The sequence below is a fragment of the Oncorhynchus masou genome, chromosome 9 (genome assembly GCF_036934945.1).
Source record: "Oncorhynchus masou masou isolate Uvic2021 chromosome 9, UVic_Omas_1.1, whole genome shotgun sequence".
NCBI lineage: Eukaryota > Metazoa > Chordata > Actinopteri > Salmoniformes > Salmonidae > Oncorhynchus > Oncorhynchus masou.
Genome location: NC_088220.1, coordinates 91276227 through 91282226, shown reverse-complemented (window position 1 = coordinate 91282226; position 6000 = coordinate 91276227).

Sequence of the window (6000 nt, the reverse complement as noted above, 5' to 3'; positions counted from 1 at the left end):
ACTAATCTCACTGTAACCCCAGGTCTCTGTTCTCCTACTAATCTCACTGTAACCTCCTCCAGGTCTCTGTTCTCCTACTTGTCTTAATGTAACCCCATCCAGGTCTCTGTTCTCCTACTAATCTCACTGTAACTCCCTCCAGGTCTCTGTTCAACTACTAATCTCACTGTAACACCCCCCCCCCTCCATGTCTCTGTTCTCCTACAAATCTCACTGTAACCTAATCCAGGTCTCTGTTCTCCTAATAATCTCACTGCAACACCCCTCCAGGTCTGTTCTCCTGCCAATCTCACTACAACACCCCTCCAGGTCTCTGTTCTCCTACTAATATCACTGTAACCTCCTCCAGGTCTCTGTTCTCCTACTAATCTCACTGCAACACCCCTCCAGGTCTGTTCTCCTACCAATCTCACTGCAACAACCCCTCCATGTCTGTTCTCCTACTAATCTCACTGTAACCTCCTCCAGGTCTCTGTTCTCCTACTAATCTCACGGTAACCTCCTCCAGGTCTCTGTTCTCCTACTAATCTCACTGTAACCTCCTCCAGGTCTCTGTTCTCCTACTAATCTCACTGTAACCCCCTCCAGGTCTCTATTATCCTACTAATATCACTGTAACCTCCTCCAGGTCTCTTTTCTCCTACAAATCTCAAGGTAACCTCCTCCAGGTCTCTGATCTCCTACTAATCTCACTGTAACCTCCTCCAGGTCTCTGTTCTCCTACTAATATCACTGTAACCTCCTCCAGGTCTCTGTTCTCCTACTAATCTCACTGTAACCTCCTCCAGGTCTCTGTTCTCCTACTAATCTCACTGCACCCCCCCTCCAGGTCTCTGTTCTCCTACTAATCTCACTGTAAACCCCTCCATGTCTCTGTTCTCCTACTAATCTCACTGTAACCTCCTCCAGGTCTCTGTTCTCCTACTAATCTCACTGTAACCTCCTCCAGGTCTCTGTTCTCTTACTAATCTCACTGTAAACTCTCCTTCCACTCATATCAAACATCTCCATTCGAAAATCAAATCTCGAGTCGGCTTTCTATTCTGCAACAAAGCCTCCTTCACTCACGCCGCCAAACTTACCCTAGTAAAACTGACTATCCTACCGATCCTCGACTTCGGCGACGTCATCTACAAAATAGCTTCCAACACTCTACTCAGCAAACTGGATGCAGTTTATCACAGTGCCATCCGTTTTGTCACTAAAGCACCTTATACCACCCACCACTGCGACTTGTATGCTCTAGTCGGCTGGCCCTCGCTACATATTCGTCGCCAGACCCACTGGTTCCAGGTCATCTACAAGTCCATGCTAGGTAAAGCTCCGCCTTATCTCAGTTCACTGGTCACGATGGCAACACCCACCCCTAGCACGCGCTCCAGCAGGTGTATCTCACTGATCATCCCTAAAGCCAACACCTCATTTGGCCGCCTTTCGTTCCAGTTCTCTGCTGCCTGTGACTGGAACAAATTGCAAAAATCGCTGAAGTTGGAGACTTTTATCTCCCTCACCAACTTCAAACATCTGCTATCTGAGAAGCTAATCTCACTGTAACCTCCTCCAGGTCACTGTTCTCCTACTAATCTCACTGGCACCTCCTTCAGGTCTCTGATCACTACTTTGTTTCCTTTTCCATCTCCCTTTCCTCCAACCCGAACCAATCAGCTTCTACCCAGACGAGCATGCTCCATCTTAATCTTTGCTCTCTTTCTCTCTCGACCTTCTGCTAAATCCTTCTCCCTCCTGTCTCCTGATTCTGCCTCTTTGACCCTACTCTCCTCCCTTTCTGAATCTTCTTACTCGCACTGTCTCCATTCCTCCCGGCCGGCTCGGCCCTCCCCTCCTGCTCCGTGGTTGAGTGACTCATTGTGAGTTTACGGAAGATGGGTGCAGACAGCTGAGCGAAACTTCCAGAGGAACTATCATCCTTTCACTCCCTCCCTCTACATTCTCTTCCTCTGTATCTGCTGCCAATCCATATTCTAAATGTCAAACTTCTGCCTCTAACCAGGAAACTCTTTTCCACCTTCTCCTCCCCCTTAATGTAGAGACAAATGTTTGTGCATATATGTTTGCCATAAAGTTAATTTACCAAAATCACTATTTAGTAAGTTATCTGACTCGCTAAAATTAGCCAGCCAGCTAGCTAGTGTTATGACAGGAGAAGGAATTTTCTATTCGTGTTTAATGTTTCAGGGATGTAAAGAATCTAGCTAGCTTAAGCATTTTCTGCAAATTGAACGCACAATTGTGTAAGCTTGCCTTGCAATGTAGCTGATTTAACATAGCTCACTATTTACTTGCTTATTGTGTAGTGGAGGATAGAAATAACTGTATGCCTATGGATGTGTAGCTAGCTACAGTAAGTAGCCGATCTGTGTGCCTATGGATGTGTAGCTAGCTACAGTATGTAGCTGATCTGTGTGCCTATGGATGTGTAGCTAGCTACAGTATGTAGCCGATCTGTGTGCCTATGGATGTGTAGCTAGCTACAGTAAGTAGCCGATCTGTGTGCCTATGGATGTGTAGCTAGCTACAGTAAGTAGCCGATCTGTGTGCCTATGGATGTGTAGCTAGCTACAGTATGTAGCCGATCTGAAACGTTAGATTCTGAACTAATATTCTTTGAACCTCAGCTATCATAGTTGTTGTATCCACTTCACGTCTGAATGGCATTAATGGAGCCTATAGATATAGTAGAATAACAACTTTATTGTGCCAAGGATGCAAGTCCTATTTACATGTACTGTAGTTTTTACCACGCATGAGATTCCCACATTGTAACCTGTACATTGACCATGTTCACTGATCATGTTCTCTTCCTTGGCAAATAAAGGTGCGGTTCAGGCATGAATCTCTGAAACAAACATTTTCAGTCATATCCAATACCAGGTGTATCAAAGTCCATTATTCGAATGATGCTGTTTCCGCATGTATGTATTACAATTATTCACTTCAACAGCTTTTACAACTCCTGGGACATCAATGATTACACATCTATGCAATAGACTAGAAACATGGTTTAAGTCAAGGCTGATTTGTAATTCATATATACAGAAGAAAAAACTATGCATATCTGCATTAACTCCCATGAATCTGAGGACACAGGATAGTATTTCAAGGAGATACTTCATTTCAACCAGTGGAGAATGTGAAACGCTTTATTGAAAGAAGTTCATTATCCAGGTGTTATAAATACATAATACATGGATTATAATTATGATGATTGTAATATTATATTATAAACACAAGTTTAATCTGTACTGCTTTTTAAAACAAGGAAGAAAGATGAGGTGGGAGAGAGGAGACAAAAAGGGAATGAGTTAAGAACAGAGGCAAACAGAATCAAATATTTTTCCACCGGCACAGGTTTCTAAATTCACATCTCCATTAAATATTCACTTACTTTTTCAAAATCTTCCTCTGATTTGTCATCCAAAGAGTCCCAGCTATAACATGTAGTGTAATTTTGTTAGATAAAAACTTGTTCAACATGCAGAGATAGAAACCCAAAAATCTACCCCTAAACTTTGTTTCAACTAGTCAAAATACGTTTCTATTGACTTCTCAGACACCCTAAAATGTAATCAAACTATAATATATCTTTCGGAAAGAAGTCTGTTCGATAGGAAACCAATTTTAGCAGGTGCATCCTGTCTTCATCGCACACGCATACACAAATTGTCAAGACTGTGTCCCTGTTCTAAAACAATTCTTTCTCATTTGTTTTGGAAGTTACAAGACTGAAACCTTGAACATAGACTGCTGACACCCTGTGGAAACCATGCATCCTGAGAGCAAGAAAATATTATTTCCCTTACTTTCCATTGTAAGAACATGGGCTCTCAACAACAACAAAAAGATTCTGGTTGGTTTTTCTTTGTATTTTCTACTACCATATCTATTGTGTAATAGTCTCCTACATTATGTTAACATTTCTACAAACTTCAGAGTGTTTCAGAGTATTTTCAATGGTACCAATTATATACATATCCTGGCTTCAGGGCCTGAGCAACATGCAGTTTACTTTGGGCACGCCAGTCAGCCGCAAATTGAGAAAAATGGACCCTAGCCCTAACAGGTGAATTACATTGCTACTCTAATATTATCTCAGTTCATCACAATTGTGGTGTCTCCTAACCAGCCTTGGGCCACCAGTTGGCCCAAAGTTTATCTTAACCTCTTGAAACTAGGGAGCACTATTTTCATTTTTGGAAAAATAACGTTCCCAAAGTAAATGGGCTATTTTGTCAGGACAAGATGCTAGAATATGCATATCATTGACAGGTTAGGATAGAAAACACTAAAGTTTCGAAAACTGTAAAAATATTGTCTGTGAGTATAACAGAACGGATATTGCAGGCAAAAGCCTAAGAAAATCCAATCAGGAATGGACTCTTATTTAGAAAGCTCTGCGTTCCTATGCGTCCCTATTGAGCAGTGAATGAGATATCAACCAGATTCCTTTTTCTATGGCTTCCCTAATGTGTCCCGTGTCACAATACATAGTTTCAGGCTTTTATTTTGAAAAATGAGCCTGAATGACAACATTGCGTCGTTGGAGGCTGGAGGCTATCAGAGTGTTTTGTGCTTAAAAGGAGAAACCCTGAGTTTTCCACACCAAGATCAGGAACTCTTGTTGTATTGGGGACACCAGACAGGAAGCTATGACCACTCTGACATGTTACCATGGTAAGCCCATTACCACCACACAGGAAGCTATGACCACTCTGACATGTTACCATGGTAAGCCCATTACCACCACACAGGAAGCTATGACCACTCTGACATGTTACCATGGTAAGCCCATTACCACCACACAGGAAGCTATGACCACTCTGACATGTTACCATGGTAAGCCCATTACCACCACACAGGAAGCTATGACCACTCTGACATGTTACCATGGTAAGCCCATTACCACCACACAGGAAGCTATGACCACTCTGACATGTTACCACGGTAAGCCCATTACCACCACACAGGAAGCTATGACCACTCTGACATGTTACCATGGTAAGCCCATTACCACCACACAGGAAGCTATGACCACTCTGACATGTTACCATGGTAAGCCCATTACCACCACACAGGAAGCTATGACCACTCTGACATGTTACCATGGTAAGCCCATTACCACCACACAGGAAGCTATGACCACTCTGACATGTTACCATGGTAAGCCCATTACCACCACACAGGAAGCTATGACCACTCTGACATGTTACCATGGTAAGCCCATTACCACCACACAGGAAGCTATGACCATGTTTCCATGGTAGATATTACCATCAGACAAAATGTCTCCTTGGCACAGTGTCTGTACCAGCTTGGAATGACAATTCCACTGCTTCTTTGGTATTATGTAAAGAGCTTTTCATTCTGTGTTACTACTTTTGAAAGGTATCAAAACACTCAGTTTTGAATATCTACATAAATTAAATGTATTATTCTGTAGGCTACTGACCTCCGGCATCTCACCATACATCTGCCTGTAGATATTGAACTGAACCTACAGGAGGTTTGTTTGTTGTGATTGAGTGGGGGGAAACAGCCACATCAAACCACACCCCTTGGCCAACTCACACTTGGCTTCTGTCATGTCCGCCAGTAGTTATTGAGGGGAAAGACAAAAAACATGGCCAAATCAGCAGGTGCAGTCCACTTTAAGGAACTTCCTTCCGCATTATATCTCCTTAGAAAGCAGAAGTGAAGACTCCTTAGAAAGCAGGAGTGAAGACTCCTTAGAAAGCAGGAGTGAAGACTCCTTAGAAAGCAGAAGTGAAGACTCCTTAGAAAGCAGAAGTGAAGACTCCTTAGAAAGCAGAAGTGAAGACTCCTTAGAAAGCAGAAGTGAAGACTCCTTAGAAAGCAGGAGTGAAGACTCCTTAGAAAGCAGAAGTGAAGACTCCTTAGAAAGCAGAAGTGAAGACTCCTTAGAAAGCAGAAGTGAAGACTCCTTAGAAAGCAGGAGTGAAGACTCCTTAGAAAGCAGAAGTG